The 24,836-nt window shown below is 40.1% G+C and overlaps 1 pseudogene; it reads left to right on the top strand.

Annotated features, from left to right (window-relative positions):
- The first annotated feature begins 16,530 nt into the window (after positions 1–16,530).
- LOC119863514 overlaps positions 16,531–24,836 on the top strand; it is a 224,216-nt pseudogene continuing 215,910 nt past the window's right edge.

The raw sequence follows: 24,836 nt of genomic DNA, 5'->3' as shown, positions 1-24,836 counted from the left end.
ATGTATGATTTTCTATAGTTTGTTTGCATAAAAGCACCTAGAACTACAGAGAGGCGCTTCAAAGACATAAAGCAAATGGATGGTATCAGTCAATTTTAGTGAATTTATTAAGCCTATCTTGCAGTCTTTATTTGCATGAGTAATTCTTATTCACACAAACAGTCCTATTGATTTCAGTGGGACGATTTGCATGAGGAAGTGTTATGGGAGTATAAGTTTCAGAATTGGCTCATATATTTAAAACTGGTGTATACAGCAACAGAGCATGCAGTAATTTGGTTACACCTTTAAGTGTGATCTGAAATTAAAAAGTTTTATTTTGGAGCTGTTGCTCTTAGTAGAAAGTATTGATATTTGTAAATGAATTGTGAGATAGAACGTCCAATGTATCGTCATGCAGGAATTCCTCTCTGACTGTGAGATGTACTCAGCAGAAGAATGACTTTGCTCACCACTCTGGAACAATATTAAATTGTTCATTTCAAGAGTCAAAGGGACTGGAATCTGCTTTTTAAGGTAAAATATGTAATTAATTTTCTTTCTCAATGTTCAACTTTCTGTAGTTTGAGGTGCCTAAACTGAGAAACATTTCAAATATTTGAGTATGTGATATGATTAATTTGTATTTTAATTGTACTTTGATCTAGCATAATTGACTTCAGTGGGACTACTTGAGCGTAAGGCCCCAATCCTGAAAACTGCTCCATGGGCACAGGCTTCCAATAAAGGCTTCACCTCCATGGAACAGTTTGCAGGAATGGGAGCTAAAATACTACTCCGTGTGAGGAAAGGTGGCAGAATGATAGTAAATCTGTCTTCTGCCAACCTAATTTCCATGCCTACAGCTTTGGAAACGTTAGGGTTTTTTCCGCTTTGTACATATGATGCTGGAATTTCTTCTTTGCACTTGGTTCACTTTCAGTTTTAAGCATTCAGATAATTGAATATAAAATCAGGGGAAATGCATTATTTCAGAGGATATTCTGTTTTTCGATCCACAGGCTATTGGTTATGCATAAAAGCTCTCGGCGTTTAAGATGGTAGAATGTTCTCATGTGAGTGTCCTCTAAGACCAGAAAAATTGCAAAGCATGAAAAGAAATTCTGAAAAATACAAACAGACAAATGAAGTGTCCCTCCCAAAAAAACAAAACTTATGCTAGCAGTTGAAAAATGTTCTGCATCAGAGCTGTATAGTAGCAATAATGCAAGATAGCATAATACATATCAGTCAGGAGAAGTGCATTTTGGATGAAACTCGCTCCTGTTTACTTCAAGGGACATTGACTTCAATTAGATCCTGTTTGAGTAAGGTGTGGGTGCAAAGAGAGGGCGAGATCATGCTATTTGCATACAGCCCATAATAAGGAACAGTGCATAGACACCCCACCCCCGGGGGAACACACAGAGGTGTTGTGCCTCAAGAGGCACAATTCCTTCTTGGGCATCTGTGTGCTCTACCCAATGTCTTTATGGAGAGCAGCATTCTCTCCTTCATGGCAGGCAGCTTTCCAGGTCAGCACATAGAAGGTGAAACTGTGGCTCTGCCTAATCTCTGCTCCTGCCTACTCAATTGCCCCTGGGGATGAAACATCAGGGCTGCAATTTTACCACATCAGGGGATAAATCTTTACTAGTTCCTATTTCCCTGTGCAGTTGCATAAGGGCTAGTCATAGTCTTGTCCTAAATGAGGCCCTAAGGGCACTCAATATGGGATTTCATGTTAGGAATATTCAGTAACCACCTGACTTGACCTGAAAAACAAATGAGGTAACTAGCTAAACACCATTGTTTTCAGTTCTAGTGGCATTCACAAATCCATAGTAAAAGGGTAGCTGTGTGGAATGAACAACAGACACTAAAAATCACTAGGTTTGGAGACACTACTTTTGGATTCAAACCAGGCTAATTTGTGGCTTAAAACCACTGCTGGGAGAAAGCAGATTGCTTAGCTGACTAAGTACACCAATTAATTGTAGTCCTGATTGGGGGGAAAAAAATTGAACAGAATTAAGATATTGAAACACTTATGGAAAATTATGGAAATAATGTCTGACACTTGGGAGTAAAAATGGGAATTTTATCTTGAATGAATTAATGACAGTCTGGCAGAGTTAGATAATAATCTTAGCTTCATTATTAATTTCTGTTAGAATTAAAATTGATACGTTTTGAAATTGATATAGCCAAATATTGTAATGAAGAACTAGATTTAGATATTTTTGACAACAGTCATACATTCTTCAAGATTTGGGCTCAGAATTAGAAGGCAGGAGACCATTGGATGTAAAGATAAAACCAAAGGCAAAATCTGGCCATGACTCAAGGGAGGGAAATGACTAATCTTTCTCAATTTCTTAAGAGACAGGAAACACAGGGCTCAAATACTCAAGCTTACATGAAAATATCTTCTTCCAACCAATCAGATATTGGAAGCCATAACGGTGTGAGATCATGAAAGAAAGAGTTTAGCCTTGAATATGTTCTTCTTTTAAAGAAGAGATTCTAAATTCCATTATAAAGATGGAACAAAACATAAATAATAATAGCCATGAGACCCTAAATTATCAGAGTTGCCTGGGATTTAGTCAGTGGGAGTTATGAAAGTGTAGTGCCTAGATATCATACAAACTCTGAAAATTTAGAGAAAAATGACAATCCAGTTAATGGAAAATAACAAATATAATGTAGCAGACAAGATATTACATGAGAAAATGAGCAAAATGTCTGAGAAAATGAGCAAAATGTCTAACAAAATGAAAAAGCTGATGGAAAAGAGAAGGTGGATGGAAAAGAGATGATTGAATACATTGAGTTATGTAAGATTGTGAGAGAATTCATAGGGTTTCAGAAAATACAATTTCATCAGAAGCTGAAGGAAAATGAAAAGGAAGACAGCAGGTGTAATTGCTGTGAGGAGCAGCTTCCTACTGAGACAGGAGAGTTTTACCATCAGCTCTACAAGAACACATTCAAACAAATACCACAAACATAGCAAAAAATGTATAATAAAATCAGAAGGTAGGACAAAAGGGCATAAGCAGCCATATACACTAGAGAAGAAGCAGAGCAAAGGGTGACTACTAGAATGACAGTAGGAAGAGATGTGAGAAAATGATCTGTCCACAGATATTGTACAGTAGCAGAGGAAGAAGACAAGTAGAAGATGCTTAGACTATATAAAGAATATGGCAAACTATGTAATATATGTGCACAATTCTTCTTTTAAGATCCTGGTTGCTTTTTTATTGTTCTTAAGAGCCAAGGGTTTGGGTCTGTGTTCACCTATGCAAATTGGTGAGGATTTTTATCAAGCTTTCCCCAGGAAAAGGGGTTTATGGCTTGGGGGGATATTTTTGGGGGCAAGACGTCTCCAAGTGGGCTCTTTCCCTGTTCTTTGTTTAACATGCTTGGTGGTGGCAGCATAGGGTTCAAGGACAAGGCAAAATTTGTACCTTGAGGAAGTTTTTAACCTAAGCTGGTAAGAATAAGTTTAGGAGATCTTTCATGCAGGTCCCCACATCTGTACCCTAGAGTTCAGAGAGGGGAAGGAACCTTGACAGACCTACAATCTTAAACTGCAACAGAGGAAATTAAATGTGAGGGAAAACATTAACTATCAAAAGTTAGGCATGTAGCACATTGCAAAGTGAAGATGTGGAATTGCTATCACTGAGGATGTTCAAAAGTAGTCTAGACATTCACCGTTTAGTCTAGATTAGGAATAGTGAAACCAGTGCTGCTGGAATGCCAGTGGCTGGACTAGAGGGTCTACTAGAGTTCCATTCTGACCCAATGATTCTACTATGCTAGGAATCTCTGAAGAGAATTGAAGAAGCAAGTAACAAAGATAGAATGTATGGTAAATGGAGAGTTGCTGAAGCACAGACCAGTTCAATTATGAAGACATATTGGATTTACTTTTAAACAACATACGCATTAACTGTGACATTTTAGACATGAAGATGAGCTCTGTGGACCTTGAAAGCTTGTCTCTTTCACCAACAGAAGCTGGCTCAGTAAAAGATATAATCTCACCCACCTTGTGTCTCACATTTTATTGATTAATTTAACCATCGTGTTAACCTGGCCTTACACCATAATGAGCAACTCCACAAATAGTGCTTCACAAGTAACTAAAAACTGATGATTTATAACTGTGTTTATCATTGGCAGTTGTCCTGTGGGTCAGAGAGACCGTTCATCAAGAAAATAGGAAATAATTTGGTGTCACTTGGTGATGGCAAAATAATTGTTACATAATGGTCTAACTTTCTCAACTAATGCATTGAGTAGCGAATAAAATAAGAGATTGTTAAGGCTATAAGGCAAAACAAACTGCAAAAAGACACAGAACAGTTTGTGAGAAGGACAAACAGCAGGGCACACAGGTAAAGGTTTTGAATAGATGCCAAAAACTAGTAGGCACAACAGAGATAAATAAAATACACAGTGAAGATGCAATATAATAAAATACTGTAATTTGGACTGTCAGCATGAAGGTAGTGAGTTCCGAATAGAAGAGACTGAGTTAGCTTTTATGGGATATTTAACCATGAACCACCAGAAGCTGAAGCTGCTGCTGGTAATACATATTAAAAACAAACAAACATATTATTGGCAGAAATGTTATAAAATCACCCCATAAACTTTTTGGTTGCATTTGTTGAGTTTGTCCACAAAGTAACTGCAATTTATTTTTTTTGAAGACTGCATTTATTGCCATCAGAAAAAGTGGTAGTAGGCGTGCTGTGCCCCACAATATCCCAGACAAGAACTCTACTTCTTCCTACATAATAAGGGACGTTGTTTTGACCTGTATACACTTACATATAAGTATATTGGATTATCAGAGGGCCCCTACAGAGGAAAGACTAACACAATGATCAAGAAGTCCTCTGAATAGCTCTTGCAACACTTTGTTTAAATTGTCCTATTTAGGAGCTGAGGCTAGCAAACTGTCCTGAAGAAGAGATGTGGTTCTGCTCTCTAAACCCATCAAAGATTTGTGTGGCTCTCAGGGACAGACATGATCTGTAAATGCCTGGTGCCTTAATACAGCTGCCCTGCTGGCCCCACTCTTCCTCTGCCAGCACAATTTCTTCTAGAGCCATGCTGTTGCTGGCTGGCTGCCCCCATGGAATATGGAATAGCTGTCGGTGGGAGGCCCAGTTAATGTTCATGCAGTCTGAAGCAGCTTTAATTCCTGATCAAATATCCACTTGGAGAGCCACAGGGCCAGCAAAAGATGCTGCTGCAAACTGTTTTTGCTCCACTATCCCACAACTATCTGTAGGCACACTATTAATAATAGGAATACAGGACTGCAAAGCATCCCCTATTCCAATCTGCAGAGAATAGATCTGGAATCTCCACCACAATAAAGTAGTCCATGCAAATAGGAGATGGGCAAAATTTTACAGCTATAGTCTCTCTATTTTCCCATTTCTCTCATTAGTCTAGAATAGCTCTCTGATGTGTGTCTTTGAGTATTTTGTCCAGTCTAGTTTTAAATGATTCAAGTGATGGGACTTTCACCATTGCCACTGGGGGACTATTCCATTGTTAAGAGACCCCCCTGATAATCAGCCATAATTTTTATTTCTTGCTCAATTTGCTCCCATTTTGCCATTATATACACTTATAGTAAAGGTAGCAATATTTTCCATTATTTTTGTTTTAATATATTGGGTATACAATAGCTGACACATTTAATTTCATTCCATAGTTAAGCTCTTGTGAAAAATTCTGGATCATAGTGTCTACAACCATTTATGAAGCACATTAATCATGAGTGTAAAGAGGCAATGAATTCAGTGATAAAAATAGAATGCCCCATAAAATCTATAAAAGTAATCCCCCATTTGTCTTTCAAAGTTGCATATTAAAAATACTTTTCAAGGCTAAATACACACAGACAACAAAAAGTATTCAGCAACAAAATTAAAAAATTTGTTTTCATTTTAAATGTGTATAACACAATCTAAATGTGCAACCTCCTTTCCCCAAAGGAGAGAGCACCTGAGGTGGTGGTTCTTGTATATGTTCCTTAATGAGTTCTATGTAGCTTTTGCTGATTTTTAGTACTCTTCTGGAAAGGTCTGTCACCAGTTCTTGCCTTTAGCCAAATTTTGCTGCTGTTCTTTCAATATCTGAAGAGGCGATTGATTACCTGCTGTGAACAAATCTTTGACAATCGAAGAGGAAAAAGTGGGTGCTCTTCTATGCTCTCAATTATTATTGTATAAGTTCTGTGTGTTTGTGGGTCATTTTTGCGGGGGGGGGCCGCCGGAGATGAATATTATAATTTTATTCTGTTTGGTGTTTTATGGAGGTGTGTGTCATTATGGTACACTTAGCGCTTTTTAAAAATAGGTTTTATGCTCTCTGTAGTTTGACACGCAGTCTTAGAAACTTCCTTCACAAACTGGAAACCAATTCTGTAGACTGGAAGTGTTGGTAAGGGGATTGGGCTCTTTTCAGTTACAGAAATCCTCAAATAGAAGAAACTTGCAAGATGACGTTGTTTCTTACAATTGTTTCTTACGATAGAAGTCTCCATCTCTCTTGCTGGCAAGGCAGCTCTTCTTTCCCCAGAGCACTCTGCAGTTCAGTTATGTCCTCATTTGCATTTGCTCTCCCTTCCACTCTGAAGTCATCCACGAACACGTTCATGGTTGAATCAATGCCAAAGGAACTTCCAATAAGACTTAAAGCAGGTAGCCAGGGTTCAGAGATGTTGTCTTTTTTCTTTGGTTGGCCAAAATAGCTTCTGCAAGCCCAAGGAGAGCCTTGTGCTGGCCTACAGCCAGCAAAGAGCCTCCCTGCTTCACCACAGTGACAAAGGCAGCTCCATGAACCAATTGAAGTGCTTCTGTGGACCACAAGTTGAGAAGCATTAAGGGTCAAAACCTGGCTTTGAAGGCAATGGGACTTTTGACCTCTCCTGTAGTATTTTGGGCCTGAGATTGTTCCCACTGAAGTCAATGGGGGGTTTACCTTGAGTTCAGTGGGTGCAGATATGATGCTTTATTTGCAGGTTTCATGCAGCATTGAGTTGTTCCAGAGCGCCATTCCAGCACTTCTTTTGGGAGCCAGAACAGCATTCTGGTACTTCTGATCATGACAAAGTAAACCAATGATTAGCCCTTTTTCAAAGATCAGGCACCCACCACCGCTAATTCAAAATTTTCTTCTTGTTGAAATGGTTATGTCCCAGCACTTCTTTTTCTAGGGCTCGAGCACTGGTTCTGTGATAGTAAAACTGGTAGCCCATCACCATAATTGCAGCTGCTTATTTGAGTTAAGGAATGGATGTGCTGCACTTCACGAAAACATGCCAGTGACTGCAGGCAATATGAAATGATCTCAGGAGTGTTACGAGAGAGGCTGCTAAAGCACAGAACACATTTTAGGCACACCAATCATCTGTAAGTATTGCTGTAAAACATTGTACAATGGGGCTTAAAACACTTCATGTGCCTTCTAAAGTTGTACTGTGTACCTAGAAATGACATTGAGATGAAATCTCTGCTGTCTCTCTGGAATTCTGCAAATGGAAGAAACGCATTTTGTTTTCCCAAAATATGAGAGCATGTTAGAATTGTTGGGTAGATATGATGAAGAAATTTACACTTCCTAGGCACAAGATCTGAACCTTCTCTGTGTATCTCAACTTAATCAACCCAGCCTCAAATGTGATGAGACTGGATTGTCTGGAGTAAATTTTAATCAAAAGGTAATACAGTGGTAAATCTTACCTGTGCTGATTTAACATTTTTATTTTATTTTTAACAGCTATAATTTTGTGTTATAGCAAAAATTTCCCTTGCGCTACAGATAAGAGCTCCATAGTGTGGATCAAACTTGAGGATTTTGACCACAAAATATAAACAATTATATACATTTCCACTAAAAATATTTCATGACACATATATATAAAAATACTTATTCCATGGATTATTTGCAGTTTATTTAGTTTAAAATTAGAGAAACATTGTATAGCTTCTCTTCTCTTCTCTTCTCTTCTCTTCTCTTCTCTTCTCTTCTCTATGCATATTATACATGAAAATATACAATATGAATAATTTAAATATAAAGTACACTAAGGGCCAAGTCTCGCATTCGTTACTGTGGGGAAACTTCTGTTGAAGCAATGGGAACTTTGCCTAAACAAATCCTGCAGCGTTTTACCCATGCATGGTAATTTGAAACAGTTTCTTACTTTGTTAGATACCAACAGCTATCTTTTGAATAACAAAATGTTCAAATCTTGTATGTCTATTGTAGCTTTCTGCTGTTCTTTGGGAGATGAAATACCATGAGATTTTGAAACATCCAGTTGTACCAGAAGTTGCACTTATATTCCAAGAGAGAAACTCTTTACAAGGTAAATACAGAAGATTCTGTATGAGAAATGTATGTGCATATAAAGACATGGAAGAAAATTGATGTAACAGTAGTAATCTATTTAAGTCTTCAAGTACCCTGAACCAAAACCAAAGTGTGCTCAACTATTTTTTCTGAATGATGTCTGCTGGATTATTGTTACACTGTAGTTTGTAGCTAATCTTATATTTTAGTCTTAACTGATGTACATATGTGTTTTTTTTGAATACAAAAGGGCCTGTTTCCCCCTTGATGCATTAGTTTGTGGATGTAATGGCAGAACAGACTCCTCAAATCAGCAATTTCCGAAGTTGAAGGAGCAGATAGTTTATGACAGTGCTTCTCAACCAGGGATCTGGGACCCACTGGGGGGCCATGAGCAGATTTCAGGAGGTCCACCAAAATAAATCGGAGAGCAGGGCCAGCGTTAGACTTGCTGGGTCCCAGGACAGAAAGCCAAAGCCCAAACAATTTAGCTTTGTGGGGCCTTTTGTGGAGTGAGGTCCTGGGCAATATCTCTGCTTGCTACCCCTAACTCTGGCCCTGGCTTTTAGTCTACTGAAAACAGTTGTTGTGCAACAGATAGGCTGTGGTATTTTTATAACCTGTTAGGAGGGCCTCAAAAGGAAAAAGGTTGAGAATCCCTGGCTTATGGGACTTGGTAATGAGTGATGAAGCCTTTCTCCATCACTAATTCACATGTGGTCTAGGTTGGGATGGGCAAACTTTTTGGCCCTAGGGCCACATCAGGTACAGAAATTGTATGGAGGGCCAGGTAGGGAAGGCTGGGGGAGGCTATGCCTCCCCAAACATCGAGATGTGGCCTGGCCCCTGCCCCCTATCCAGCCCCACGGAACCCCCACTCCCATCCAATTCCTCCCCCCTGCTCCCCACCCCTGATTGTCCCCCGGGACCCCAGCCCCTATCCAAAAGGAGGGCTCAATCCTTTCCCTGTGCATTTCCCCAGCTCATTTAGCTGCTCTCCCTGGCAGTCGGGCAGGGCTTGCTCCCTGTCTGGGCTTGGCTCCTGGGGGTGGAGGGGAGCCCTGGCTTGCTCTGTCCCCGGCAGCCGGGCCCAGGCCCCTTGACTGCCCCCCTCCAACCCCCACCTCCTCCCTGACCACGCCGCCCTGGAGCACCGGGTCTGGTGGCGCTATAGCAGTGCTGCCTGGCCAGAGCTGCAGCCATGATGCCTAGGTGCTGGGGGAACTGTGACTGCAAGGAAGGCAGGGAGGGAGGGGAGCAGAAGGGGAAGGGCCGGGGCAGTCAGGAAGTTGGGCTGGCTCCTCCACAAGCCTGTCCTGACCCCGCTCCCTGGTAGGAGCTCAGGAGCCAGAGGGATGGGTCCTGTGGGCTGGATGTGGCCTGCTGGCCGTAGTTTGCCCCCCTCTGGTTAGGGTGACCAGACAGCAAATGTGAAAAATCGGGACGGGGTGGGGGATAATAGGAGCCTATATAAGAAAAAGCCCCAAGTATCGGGACTGTCCCTATAAAATCAGGACATCTGGGCACCCTACCTCTGGTCTAGGTCAACATGACCAAAGTTATCACTGAAAGGCTGATTTGTGGTCTTTGTGAAATGAATTCATGATTTTAATCCACCTCCTAGATGATACACATTCACATGACAATAGCCAGTACTATAGAGAGTAGAAACTCTTGCTGGCAGCTTCTGCTGAGACCAAAATATGACATTTGTTAACCTGATCTACACTGCAAACTTATATTGGTATAACTATTTGAGCATAAGCTTTCGTGAGCTACAGCTCACTTCATCGGATGCATTTGGTGGAAAAAAAAATTTTTTTTCCACCAAATGCATCCGATGAAGTGAGCTGTAGTTCATGAAAGCTTATGCTCAAATAAATTTTAGTCTCTAAGGTGCCACAAGTACTCCTTTTCTTTTTGCGAATACAGACTAACATGGCTGCTACTCTGAAACCTGGTATAACTATGTCGCTCAGGGGTGTGGGAAATCAGAGTTGTACTGACCTAACTCCTGCTGTGGATGGCACTATGTTGACAGGAGGACTTCTGCCTCTCAGGGAGGTGATGAGAGAAGCCCTCTGATAGGTGTAGGTAGCATCTTCTCTATGTGCTACAGCTGCTGCAGTGCTGTAAGTATAGAAAAGCCCTTAGAAACAGAACTTTTCTGATAGTGAAAGTAGCCCCTCAGAGCCTGACTGAGACACATTGGACTTGTCTATGCACACAGGTATGCATCAGTTTAACTAACAGTGTGATTTTTGTACTGATTTTGTTGAACTGGTGTGGCTTTGTGTATGGACACTGTTACATAGGTTTAAATTGGGTACACATTGATTCAGAGACAAGCTAAACTGATATAAGCCCAGTTTAAACCCATGTGTAGTGTCTGCACATTATGCTGCACCGGTTTAACTAAATTGGTGCAGTATCACTTCATCTTTAGTTAAACTGGTGCATATTTGTGTGCAGACTGTGCGATTGATGGGGCAATGTGGGGAAACTTACAGGTATATCTTGTGCAAAAGCAGGGTCTTATGAATAAACAGAAGTCTTCAGTTTCCCAGCTATCAATCTAGCACTTTTTGCTACCATTAAGGTCCAGATTCTTAGCCACTGTAAATAGATGCATCTCCATTGACTTACCTGAAGCTACATTGCTTTACACTATCTGAGAATCTGGCCTTTTGTTATTTTAAAATATAAGTTGAAGTGTTTATGATTCTTGCCTGTTTTATATTTTTAGAAGATAAAAAAAATCCCACAGTGTATTTAAACATTGCACACAAATCTGTATTTTAAAGAGTGATGGAATCAGTGATCAGAAACATTTCTGATTAATTCATAAAGAAGAATATGATATTTCTCCCTTCAGTATATTGGAAACTTAAATTTAATTACCAAGAGGTATAATAGGTTATGGAAAATCATTCCGCAACTGGAAGTAGAACTCACAGTACAACAACTGAAGCCTGACCTGGCAGAATGAAGAACTGTGGGATTACATTGAGCAGGTTAGGGATCTTGTTCAGAATGTGGACCGCAGAATCCAGAAAACCAACTGTAATTAAATGATTGCTGTATATACTGAGAAAAACCTCCTTTTGTGTGAGAGAAAATTGTGGAAATTCTGCCCTTCTTTGTCTTGATGGTAAAAAGAGAATTTCCAAATTGTACTGGATGGTCCAAGAGATAGGATCTATCAGCTAGTCCAGGTGATAATCGTTATAAATCCAGTACACTTTTGGCACTGGGCGAACCAACTGTTAATAAATAAGTTGAGATAACTGGGGGAAGCTGGGATTCAGTAGTTTATAAAACTCAAATGTTTTTAAATACACTTGGCTAATGCAAATCCAACTCTAAAAGGAAATAGCTTTTAGCAATTGGTTCCAGATGTGCTTGTAAAAGTTACAATGAAAAGATAATGAAGTTGTAAATAGTGGGAAAGCTTTTCTTCATCAAAGTGAGAGTTCCTTTACTCCTGAACTGATCAATTAGCAGGGATAAGGAATCCATATAGGGAAGAGCAATTCTAAACCCTGTTGCCCATTCTGTAAATTACCTGTTTCAGGACAATCAGACCTTGGGCCAGGCAGATCCTCTTTCTGATGAATGGAAAGCCTACACTGAGTACATAGACCACATGATTTTAGATGGACTGATCAAAGCTATCAAGTGTTCTCTTAAGTATCTGATTGAAAACACCAAGACATCATTTAAGTCCACTCTGTTATTTGAAGTGCAGCTTGTCCTTAAGAGCAGCGAAACTACTTTTAAATCTTCTTTGGACCCTAATGTCAATGGCAATTTCTCTGACTAATCAGAAACATTTACAGAATCACATCATTTATTAACCGAGTTGCTAAACATCTTGGAAAAGACACTTACCAGGTATTATTACTAGCTAGTATCTTTCCTTAAACAAACAGTTGACCCTTTCAGTTGACAGGCATTTAAATGTGATTGTTTTCCCCACCCAAGTCACCTGCATTCAGTGACTTAAGGAGGAGTGAAAGGCTTTTACACATCTACTTATTGTGAGCTATCATTTTCTATATGCTTTATCCTCTTCCTCTTTCCTTCTTGTATTAGTACATCCAGTACTTTCCTTCAGCCACCAGAAGGTGCCCTTGAAATTGCACTGCATGTTTTTTGTTTTTTGTTTTTTAACCCTCTCTAGTTTGCTTGCTGAGCTTACAACAGGATGGCCAGTCCACAGTGAAGTCTGGAGCTGGCTGACCTATTTGCAAAGGACAATTTCTTTCATGGATTTAGCCTCTGCTTTTGTTTGTGAAGAATCCTATAGCAGTCTTGGTGTTTACAAATGGGTTCATTAATTAATTAGACTTTTGTGAGCAATGATTTATGCAATAGTGTTTCAGCTTGTGTAAGTCTTCAGAACTATTTGCTTTGCTACAGCTCTTGGTGTGAGTATGTGCTCTCTGTGCTGTGTGATTGGTCGCATAGATCACCTGATGTTGTTTCTGCTCTTTGCTATGCACAATCCTTATTAGCATGAATGTTCACTACAGTTTCTCTTCCTACAGACAAATATAGGTTTGTGTGAATGTATGCAGACACTAAATCAAACTGGTTTGCAAATAATATTAAAACAATTTTGTAGTTTTAATTTGAATGAACATTTAAAAATATTTTGTACCCAGCTTTGGCTTCATTTCCTTTTTCCACAGTGTATTTTAAAGAATCCTTATTGAGGTTACAGGGACAAACCATCCTGATGTGTAGAAAGAATAGTAAATATGGCAGGCGACCAGCTTGGCTTAACAGTGAAATCCTTGCTGATCTTAAACACAAAAAAAAGCTTACAAGAAGTGGAAGATTGGACAAATGACCAGGGAAGAATATAAAAATATTGCTAGGGCATGCAGGAGTGAAATCAGGAAGACCAAATCACACCTGGAGTTGCAGCTAGCAAGAGATGTTAAGAGTAACAAGAAGGGTTTCTTCAGGTATGTTAGCAACAAGAAGAAAGTCAAGGGAAGTGTGGGCCCCTTACTGAATGAGGGAGGCAACCTAGTGACAGAGGATGTGGAAAAAGCTAATGTACTCAATGCTTTTTTTTGCCTCTGTCTTCACGAACAAGGTCAGCTCCCAGACTACTGTACTGGGCAGTACAGCATGGGGAGGAGGTGACCAGTCCTCTGTGGAGAAAGAAGTGGTTCGGTACTATTTAGAAAAGCTGGATGAGCACAAGTCCATGGGGCCGGATGCGCTGCCTCCGAGAGTGCTAAAGGAGTTGGCGGATGTGATTGCAGAGCCATTGGCCATTATCTTTGAAAACTCATGGCGATCAGGGGAGGTCCCGGACGACTGGAAAAAGGCCAGTCTTAATATAGTGCCCATCTTTAAAAAAGAGGAGGAGGAGGATCCTGGGAACTACAGCCCAGTCAGCCTCACCTCAGTCACTGGAAAAATCATGGAGCAGGTCCTCAAGGAATCAATTCTGAAGCACTTAGAGAAGAGGATCAGGAACAGTCAGCATGGATTCACCCAGGACAAGTCATGCCTGACTAATCTAACTGCCTTCTATGACGAGATAACTGGCTCTGTGGATGAGGGGAAAGCAGTGGACGTGTTGTTCCTTGACTTTAGCAAAGCTTTTGACACAGTCTCCCACAGTATTCTTGCCAGCAAGTTAAAGAAGTATGGGCTGGATGAATGGACGATAAGGTGGATAGAAAGCTGGCTAGCTTGTCAGGCTCAGTGGGTAGTGATCAATGGCTCCATGTCTAGTTGGCAGCCAGTATCAAGTGGAGTGCTTCAAGAGTCGGTCCTTGGGCCGGTTTTGTTCAATATCTTCATCAATGATCTGGAGGATGGTGTGGATTGCACCCTCAGCAAGTTTGCAGATGACACTAAACTGGGAGGAGAGGTAGATACGCTGGAGGGTACAGATAGGATACAGAGGGACCTAGACAAATTAGAGGATTGGGCCAAAAGAAATCTGATGAGGTTCAACAAGGATAAGTGCAGAGTCCTGCAATTAGGACAGAAGAATCCCATGCTACAGACTAGGGACCGAATGGCTAGGCAGCAGTTCTGCAGAAAAGGACCTAGGGGATGAGAAGCTGGATATAAAATTCAACAGTGTGCCGTTGTTGCCAAGAAGACCAATGGCATTTTGGGATGTATAAGTAGGGGCATTGCCAGCAGATCGAGGGACGTGATCGTTCCCCTCTATTTGACATTAGTGAGGCCTCATTTGGAGTACTGTGTCCAGTTTTGGGCCCACACTACAAGAAGGATGTGGAAAAATTGGAAAATGTCCAGCGGAGGGCAACAAAATTGATTAGGGGACTGGAACACATGACTTATGAGGAGAGGCTGAGGGAACTGGGGTTGTTTAGTCTGCGGAAGAGAAGAATGAGGGGGGATTTGATGGCTGCTTTCAACTACCTGAAAGGGGGTTCCAAAGAGGATGGATCTAGACTGTTCTCAGTGGTAGCAGATGACAGAATGAGGAGTAATGGTCTCAAGTTGCAGTGGGGGAGGTTTAGGTTGGATATTAGAAAAAACTTTTTCACTAGAAGGGTGGTGAAACGCTGGAATGTGTTACCTAGAGAGGTGATGAAATCTCCTTCCTTAGAAGTTTTTAAGGTCAGGCTTGACAAAGCCCTGGCTGGGATGATTTAGTTGGGGATTGGTCTTGCTTTGAGCAAGGGGTTGGACTAGATGACCTCCTGAGGTCCCTTCCAACCCTGATATTCTATGATTTATGGCAGTCACAAGCAAGTGCTAAAATCCAATCTCAGATATACAGGCCACCGAGAAAGAACCGATAAAATGTAAGTAGGTCTCAGCCATATAAACAATATAGAAGCAACAATGTTGTGAAATACATCATGAAGGTTAAACAAAAAACGTTTAAAAAGCAACTAAACCTAGAAAAGCTGGGAATTGATGATAATTTAGGGACTAAACCTCGGTTGCAGCTAAGGAGCTTCACAGCTCAGGTTGGTCTGGGGCTGTGCAAAGGTGGAATAAAGCTCACCTTTCCCCACTTCCCCATTTCCCCACTCCTGGCCCAACTGTGTGCTGGGCCAGTCCCCTGAGTAAGTTAGAACAGTCTGTTTGGAGGCAGTTTGCTCTAAACTATACTGGTTCAGGAGGCTGGAATGTCAGCAGAATTTGGGGAAGATCTGGTCACATCTCCTGTTCTGCCCCAATAGCCCTGATGTTGCCTGAGGAGGGAGGGGTAGATGGCATAAGAGCCAAAAGACCAACTGTGCCACCAGAGCATCCTTCGCGTTGTGGCCGGCTCCACAACCAGATTGCATTTGTTGAGCAGCACAAAGAAGCTGCACAGAACCCAAGAAGAGTATTTTTCATTAAATTCTCCTTATGTCCTTAGCTGATTTATTTATGTTTGTATTACGGTAGCCCTGAGGGGCCAGTTGAGAATAGGGCCCCATTGTGCTAGCCAGTGGCTGTTTCTGCCCTGAACAGCTTAAAATCTAAATAGATAAAACCAGTATTGCTGACTCCCACATTCAGATATCACAAGTCAGACCCCCCAGAAGTCGTGAGATCGACTAAAAATCATTTGATTATTGACAAACCCCTCACACATTAGCTTCTTTTTATTTGCTGTCTGGTTTCTGAGCCTTTAGGGTGCACTTGGTCACATTTTCAAGGGTTTCTCTCCAACCATGAAGGCTTGACACTTTTTAAAAAGTAAGAGCTGAGATTCTCAGGCAATCTCCTGCTACCAGAAGCTGGGGCTTTAAGAAAACCAGTACATGTAAAGAGATGCATTAAAATTGGGAGAAATGGCAACACTGCAAGAGAGAGACAGGGTGGGGAAAGGGCCACAACACACAAACAGAGTGAACAATGTGATGGTTTGGAAAAGCCACATCAGTGCCATGTGGTTTGAGGGTTTTTTGGAAGCTTTTGGGGAGGCTATTGGAGGTTTTTAATTTGGTGGGATGGGGTTTTGTTAGGAAAGGATTAGAAAACCAGAGAGAGGAGAGGAAAGGAAAGGGAACATTTGGGAAGGGAAGGGCGGGGGAAAGAAGGAAGGGCAGCTGGAGAGTGAGTCTTAGGAGAAGAGAAGGTGTGGGAAGGGGCTTGAATACAGCCTTCAGAATCCAGTCACAGGGCGGAGCCTACAATATGGAGAGACTGAGCTTTATGGTCTCCATTGTACCTGCCATTATAGCTTCAGCCAAAATAATCTCTTACCAAGATAATGTCACATCAGTCATCCACTTTTGCTGTCTGTCTGCAGGGATTTTAAACCCTGTGCTTGGGCAACAGGGAATTCTTGGTGCGGGGTCTGAGGACTCTGTCTCTGGAATTCAGTCTCTTGAGATCCAGCAGAGGCTGACTCTGGAGGCATTTAGGACTTGGTTGAAATAAGGCTTTTTATGTTTTATATAGGTCAACAGCTTGGTGGGTAACTTCTCAGTGTGTATGGGCAATAACAGTGATATGTTTTGTGGTCAGATGATGACAATAGACACTGACTGATTTTATTTTTTTTGTAAGCACTTCAAGATGTTGGCATGATGGATAAAATAGAAATTATTAAACCCCAAGCAATCACGTTCAGTTTATTCAAGCAGTAAACAGCCAACCTGATTGCTAACTGGCCCGTTGGGTTATTCACTTGCCACTGGGCTAACTTCCTGAGTCCTTGCAGGTACCTTAAGGTTTGGCTTCCAGCCCTCCTCTTCTTAATTTACATTAAATCACTGGCTCCACTCACCCTTCAATTTTATTTGCACGTTAGCAAGATGTGGATACCCTGGAAGAAATCATGAGCAGAGTGCAATCGGTCACTGTTAATGTTCAAGAGAATCAAAGCTACTTTAACAAATACAGCTACTTATGGATGGATGATAAATCTGAATTTATGAAGCGGTTCTTGTTCTGTGAAAGATTTCTTAATACCGAGGAGCTGTAATTGTATGCAGAATATGAGCTTCAGAAATGCTTTCCCAAGTTACCACACTTTAAAGAATAAGTATTTTAGTTTTTGTGGTTTGTTGTATTTCTCTTTCTCATGCTGATAGAACAACTATGAAATCACTATATTATTTTGTAGATTAAATTAAAAATGTTAATTATAGTTTTAGCATCAATATTTATGTAACACTGTACAGGAAGTTAGTGAATTTGAAAATCAGACTTTCAGTGGCTGGTTCCTGGTTAATATTAAGCCTTTTGAAATATCTTGGATGAATATTATTAAAAATGGAGTTGGATGTTTAAGGAACCTCTACTCAACCATGTAACTCACAGGTAAGCTACTCTGCATTCTCTTAACTGGCTTTGTTGGAAATTTGATCCTTTGGCCAAAGAAGGAAAAGGAAGACTGGAAGCAAAAACATAGTGACCCCAGCTCTGTCATAGACTTGGTATGTGACCTGAGGCAAGAGACATAATTTCTTTGTGCTTGAGTTTCCTCATGTGTAAAATGTGGAAAGTTATATTTACCTACCTCAACGAAGTGTTGTCTTAATTTATTATTGTTAGTAAAGCGCTTTGAGGTCTTCAGATGGAAGGTGGCATATAAGTAAAACATATTGGTTATTTCTTATTTATTTTTTTATTCTAATTGCTTTTTAACTTGCCACAAGTACTATGGATTTCTAATGCTTCTGCCATTTGCCTATTATGTGTTTATGGCTGAATGAATACTTAAGAGGCAGAGCCATGCTGGTGAAGGAAGGGGGTTCACCACCTGAGCAGCAGTGGGTGGAGGTGTGCTGGCTAGGCACAACAAGAATACAAACAATAATAAAGGTATAATGAATACCGTACTTTGAGTAACATAGAGGAAAGAAGTAAGAGCTGACCCTGTCTACACTTTTAAAAGGTGTAATTTGCATTCTCCCCAGCTTGATCATCCTGTACAGTGAGTGGACCCTGGTGTCACATGTCCCCTTTCTGGATCCTTCACCACAACTGGCAGTGCTAGCTAGCCCCGTTGTCCTCCACAGGATGACTTGGAGCCAGCCCCCTGGCTGCCACCTGAGCAGGTGCACTGGGAGAAGAAAAAAGGGGAGGCAGGGCCACATGGTACCACATCCTGCCCATTGAGAGAGTGGCTGTTGTGCCTGTGAAATGCAGTTCTCATCTTGTAAAAACTTAACACAATGCTTCTGCATTTGATTTGATTGCATGTACTTGTTCATTAATATAATTGATGTGTGTGGCTTGCCTTAAGTTTTCACAGGCTCCATGCTAATTAACTGTTGACACTTTCTCACATTATATATCATTAGTGTTACTGAGCTAGAGTTTCATTCATGAAACTGAAAAAGGTTTAGCTAAAACAGTGAAAGGAGGAGGCCACCCCATTCTGGTTGAAAGACTGGAGCATCTGATGGCTATACAGGATTGGCAATCCACGTTATAACATTTTTCAAACCTTTAAAATCAACTGCTGAGCTACTCAGAACCTCTGGGCAGCAGCTACTGAAACAGATCTATACAGAATTGGAGGTAAGGACTCTGTGTAACACACACAACACTTTTTGTCATACTTGTAAACTTTTTGTTATTTTCTACCATTGTTAGCTTAATTTTGAGAGATATTAAACTTGGATCTGTATTTTTAAAAATCAAACAATGGATCATAGGTCAAAATCTGTAGTCCTTTGTCACAATCTGTGCAAAACTCCTCCTAACTTAAAGGGGTTGGTATGTATGGGGGAGAGAGGGAAGATTCACTCTAGTCAGGATTTCCAGGATTTTGCCCTGTGTTCCTCAATTTCCTTCATCATTTTAACAGAGAACTGCTTTCCAATACAGTGTTATCAGTGTACTCCAAGGATAAAGTTGCAATGAAAAGGTCTGTGGGTGGGTAGGTGGGATAGCTACCCAAAACAGATATAAATTAATGGTTCACTAAAGAATTAATATATCTATTTAAAGGTGTTTTTCTTGTATTAACAATGCCTCAAGTTACAGAAATGGAAAGGATTTTGAAAATGTAATGTATGTTCCACCATTTATGCATTTTGTTTCCCTTATGCATTTCACTCTGCTGGGATAATTAAACTAGAGTAGGTGGTTCATGAATACATAGATTTGAAGGCTAGAAAGAGACCATTAGATCATCTAGTCTGACCAGTATATCACAGGCCACGGGACTTTCACCCCATTATCCCTGTATTGAGTCCATTCATTTTCAAGTTCTAGCTCTCATGTAGTCAGACAGTATTATTGTCTCTCCATTTCCGGGGCTGCAGCATTAGTTTTACATTAAAAAGCCATTCAATTTTTTTTTGTAAAAGCTGTGGGCCATTGCAGCCTCTACTGGTTGGATGGGTGCATGATCAGTAGAGTCAAGGCTCTGCCCCCCAATGCATCAGCAAGCACAGCTAAGTCTTTGCAAAGGGAGAAATAGTTTCCTGCAGCTATAGCGCTGGTGCAGATTAGTTTCCCCTCTGGAGCTCAGGGGGAATCAGGAGTCCCAATCTGGTCAGCTCCTGGGGCAGCACAACTACATGGTGCCCTTTACTCAGGGAATTGTAAAATGATGCTCTTGGCCTTAGTGGCTGTGCTGTGAACTTATTTAGTCACCAGCCTTGCTAACAACCTCTTGTACACTGTGGAGCAGACATGAAAGACAATTCACAGCTAAAACTTTTGGATAAACCAGGGCTGCCGTGTATGACTATGAACTTCCCAAGGTTTAAAAATGTTTGGCTTTGGGGTCATTTCTAGTAAAAACCCAGGAACTGAAAGGGACCCAGTTCCAAACACAAGACTAGAAAGAATAGGATATGCCACCATGATCTGGGGCTGACAAACTGTAAACTCAATATGACCCATAATGTTGTTGTTTTTAATTAAATGAATTTCATTGTCCTTTTATAGACGTTGTTTTTATTTCTACCAATAAGATGATCTTATTATCAGCCTCAAGAGCCTGATCCAAAGCCCATTTCAGTTAATCAGAGTCTTTCCACTGACTTAAATGGACTTTGAATAAGGCTTCTAATCAGTTAGAATAAAACCACCACAACAAATAGATTATTGTGTTTTATGGAATTTTATTAATTCATGTAATAACAATAATCACTAGAACTGATAGGGAAATTTAGATTTAAAACAATTTTGATTAAAAAAAGAAGATGTGTCTAGCTTTTTATGTTTTTCTCCCCACATATTCTGATTACCTCTAATAATTACTCCAAGTAATGCACTGAAATTATTACATGTAACAATATGTATTCAGTATAAAGTCATGTTTCACATGTGCTGAAGAGTTTTAAAATTCAGTATCCTAATTGTTCTGTAGTATGTTTATCAAAATAGCAAAATCAGTTATTTCAAACTGAGCCCAAACTTCTATGATATTTATGTTAAAAAAAACTTAAGGAATTTTTGAGCTGCAAAAATGTAGAGAAATGCTTGAAAAATTTAATTTCCATTTTTATGTTTATATTTAGGTTTTAGTTAAATCTTGATAAATAGGGCAAACATTTTAAAAATGTTCCAAGGCTAAGAAGTTGTGTGTTAATTTCATCTCAATGTTAATTTTTATGAATAAGATACCTAGAACTCAATTTTCAAAGGGGTTTCAACTATGCCATGGTTTTTGCAGTGGGAAGTTTTCTGTGCACAACTGTTGGATTGGGCCCTGATCTTGCAAAGACGAAGTTTTGCGGGATCAGGGCACTACTTGTTTGAATATGCAAATTGAGTAATTTGGTGCCTAATAATCTCATTTGCATAAACAAATATGTTTGAACACACAGTCTGATTTTGTGTGTGCTAATTGAAAGGCCACTATTTGAAAAGGTGGGCCATAATCTGTAATATAGGGGTTTGTTAAGAAAGTTTGGTATACCAAAAGTTATGTCAATGTGAATGGCATGATTATACTATTAGACTGGGTGTTTTACAAGTTAAAATATTCTCTGTGAAACTGGACCTTGCTTTCATCTTCATTTTTCAAAAGATCAAAGCTCTGTGCATGAAACAGATAGGTTTGGGGTTTTTTTCCCCCTCCTAGCACAATTTCCAGGAAATGTGTTGATCTGTGCTGGGTATGAAACTGAGGGACCTTTCAAACTGATTGCTTTACTTTTCAATTCTAATCTTTCAGGCAGTCTAAATACTTGTTGGAAAACATGGTTTTACTATGGAAATGTTCTTTAATGTGCAATTTATAGACAGATTTCTGTGTGTCCTTATTTATGGATGTATTGTCAGTAAATTGCTTGTGTTTATTAAGCTTTAGCCCAGGTAAATGTCAAACCTTGCATCAAATAAGAATCAGAACCCCATTTTTCAGCAATACGATTCTGGAAAGGCAATGTGGTCTAGTGACAGTAAAGAGCTGGTAGTATGGGGTTCAAGCCAAGGTTGTTCTCGAAAGCATTGTCTGTGCTACCAAAAAAATCCAACGCCCAACAAAAAATCAGTATTTGCTTTTGTGTATCCGCCTTTAGCCTGCAGGGATTGACCGTATGTAATGAAACAGTGCTAAACATGTCTCATCCCTGGGTACACTTACAGCTTCTCTATGTTCAGCATTACTTCAGCTGCACCTGTTTGCTGATGCCTGTTGTCAACAACAGGTATTTTCTGTAGTGTAGATAAGGTTTGGGGATCTGTGGAGCTCGGGCAAGTTGTGACCTCTTTGGGCTAGAAGAAAAATTGGGAACAAGCAAATCCTTGCTGAAAACAACTGAGTTTCTGGATCTGGGAGGGCCAAATTCTGAAAGCAATTCCTATTGGATGTAGTGCTTACTACTGGGAGTTCATGGAAAGTACAGTAACATCCAGTACCAAGTGTTTGTAGGTTCGAGCCCTAAATTATATAAACCAAATAAGTAAAAATCTGTTTGTCTTTAAAACCAACCTAATTAATAGTGTGGTGTTGCATAATTGAAGTGTCTGGTACTTGTTTTTGGTAGTGCTGTTTATTTTCAAAATTCAAATACATAATCATGTTCTAACTAGAAAATCCAGAATATTGTAAATACACTTTATTTTTGCCATAATTTATGTTTTGGAACTTACCAGGAGTGATGAGTTCAGGTTTGGTACTAAAGAAGAAGGTGATTTAGTTGGGGATTGGTCCTGCTTTGAGCAGGGGGTTTTACTAGATAACCTCCTGAGGTCCCTTCCAACCCTGATATTCTATGAAGAGTGAATGATCCAAAGTCAGCTAGAAAAAAGAAAAGGGGTTGGGGAGTGTGTGTGTTTTTCTGTGAGGGGCGGGTTGTTTGAGGTATAACTGACAAACAATATCTGTTTGTAATGTGGTGAGGAATTACCTCAAAAGTGGAAGAACCTTAAAAAAGATTGCCTTCACTGTAAAGCATGAAGTGGCACCTCTGCAGTCCAGTGAAGTATCTGTTATCAGAAGAAAATATGTACTTTTTTTGAGGTGAGATCAGTTCTGTGCTCTGAACCAAATGATTTTTCGTTTTTTGTTCTGATAACAAGCTGGTGGTAAGCTTCACTGAACTGAGAAATTGTAAACTCTTAGAAAAGGCTGTCTAAAGATAACAATTCAATGTTTCTTGGTAATGTATTCTGGATGAATCTGATAATTTAAAGCCCACTTCACCAAAATGGGAGTGACACTTGCATACTCTTTATCTTCATTTATGTCTAATGTGTTTCTAATTCAAATGTGGTGCTGCTGTTGTCAGATCAAATATAGATTTTAAATGTTTTATGCTTCTCCACTGGGAATGTTTTAAATGTATGCGGGCTGTCTGTCAGGGCTGTACAGGCTGAATCTAATAAAATTTTAGGTAAATTTAAAGGAAATAAAAATGTACTTAAAAATGAAATGATTCATGGTTCATGAGATGGAACATATTTAATGAATGGCAGCTAAGGAAAAGTTATGGGACAGTCTCCATGGATCACCTACTTAACCTCTAAGGAGCCCTACTTCAATAAATACATTGTATCTTTCATGTTAAACAGCATGAGTTTAGCAACAGATTTAAACAGGAAGTCCTATTCAGTTTTCGCTTCTAAGCATATGGATAAGGTAAAAATATCTATTGCTTTTATAAATTACTGTGAAACTTCCATCACTGTAAACAGTTTGGAAAACATAGTTGCAGCCTGCAGTCAGTATACAGCATACATTAACATTTATTGATGTACAAGCCCATTCTTTCAAGTACCCAAGTGCTTTACAGTGTAACAATAAATAAATGACACAGAAATGGGCTTATCATTTTAAAACAGATCTTTAAACAAAGGGATTTACTCAAGTATATGTGACCAGGAAGGTCTGTCCCCAAGACCAGCGTGAGGAAACACTGACTTGAAGAATATTCCCAAATCTTTTTTCTGTACTTGTAAATTAAGAAAATTAAGGTGACATGAATTTCTTCCTCAAAATACTGTAATTTGTAGATTTGGAGAGGGAGAGTCTAGTTTCATTCTTTTAAAATGTTGCCATTGAAGTATGTTCCTGATTTTTAAAATAAATTTTAATTGCAAGGTTGGTTATAATATAAAACCTAAAAGTGGACGTCTCTTATCGTGTCAGCATTTCCCCCCTCCCATTGGTTTGTTGCTCCAGGGTTGCTTGGGAGAATTGGGCTTCAGGTCTTGATTTATTTTTTTTTTTCATTGGGGTGAGGGGGGGGAAGTATTTGTTTAACCCCACCCCTTCCAAGCTCCTGGGCCAAATTCTGGTTCAGAGTAGGTAGGAAGCATCTATCTGCTTATAATGGGACAGAGTACCAGAATGTGACTGGCCATTGCAGGGAAACTGGGAGTTCGGAGGAGTAATGCCTCTTATATACGCAATGCAAGGGTCAGTCACAATTGCCATCTCTGCACTTGACAGGAACAAGTCTAACTGTAAAAGTAGCCTCTGGAGTTGGTGACTACTGACTCGGCTGCATGACAGGAATGAAACACTTTATGTCCGTGACCTATGTCATGTGGCTGGGATCTGGAAATAAATATCCATCTCTTACTGGTACTCTTGAGCGTTACACCTTTGTTAGACCCTCTGTATACCACTAGAGGTGCACTTCTTGCCAAAGGGATGAGGAAATGGTGAGTCCTGTCCCCCTCTCTCATCCTCATGTCTGTGCAGAGCAGGCCCAGTACAATGGGAAGCCATCTACACCCTCCCCATAATGTTTCTCTGAGGGGCAGGCACTGAATATATTGGAAGAATGACTTCTTTTCCCGTCAAAACACCTCAGTGTGATGATCTGATCTTCCCCTTTACTTTGGGATGAGATGTAGGTCATTTTCCTGTCCCCACAGGTGTGTCTTCATGACACCTGCTCATGACATAGAAAGGTAGACATGGAGCAGAATTCTGGGCATACCAATCTAGAGTCTCTTAAAAAGTATATGCAAAGCATTAGTCCATTGTTGGTAAGATGTTCTAAAATTACATCCTTATAGACCCCGAAAGACATTGCAAAACTGGAGGTTGAGTTGAAAAGTCTTCAGGAAACTTTCAGACCTTTTTGAAGTAAATA

This window comes from Dermochelys coriacea, chromosome 11 (genome assembly GCF_009764565.3).
Source record: "Dermochelys coriacea isolate rDerCor1 chromosome 11, rDerCor1.pri.v4, whole genome shotgun sequence".
Classification (NCBI taxonomy): domain Eukaryota; kingdom Metazoa; phylum Chordata; order Testudines; family Dermochelyidae; genus Dermochelys; species Dermochelys coriacea.
This window is presented reverse-complemented; position numbering and strand designations above follow the sequence as displayed.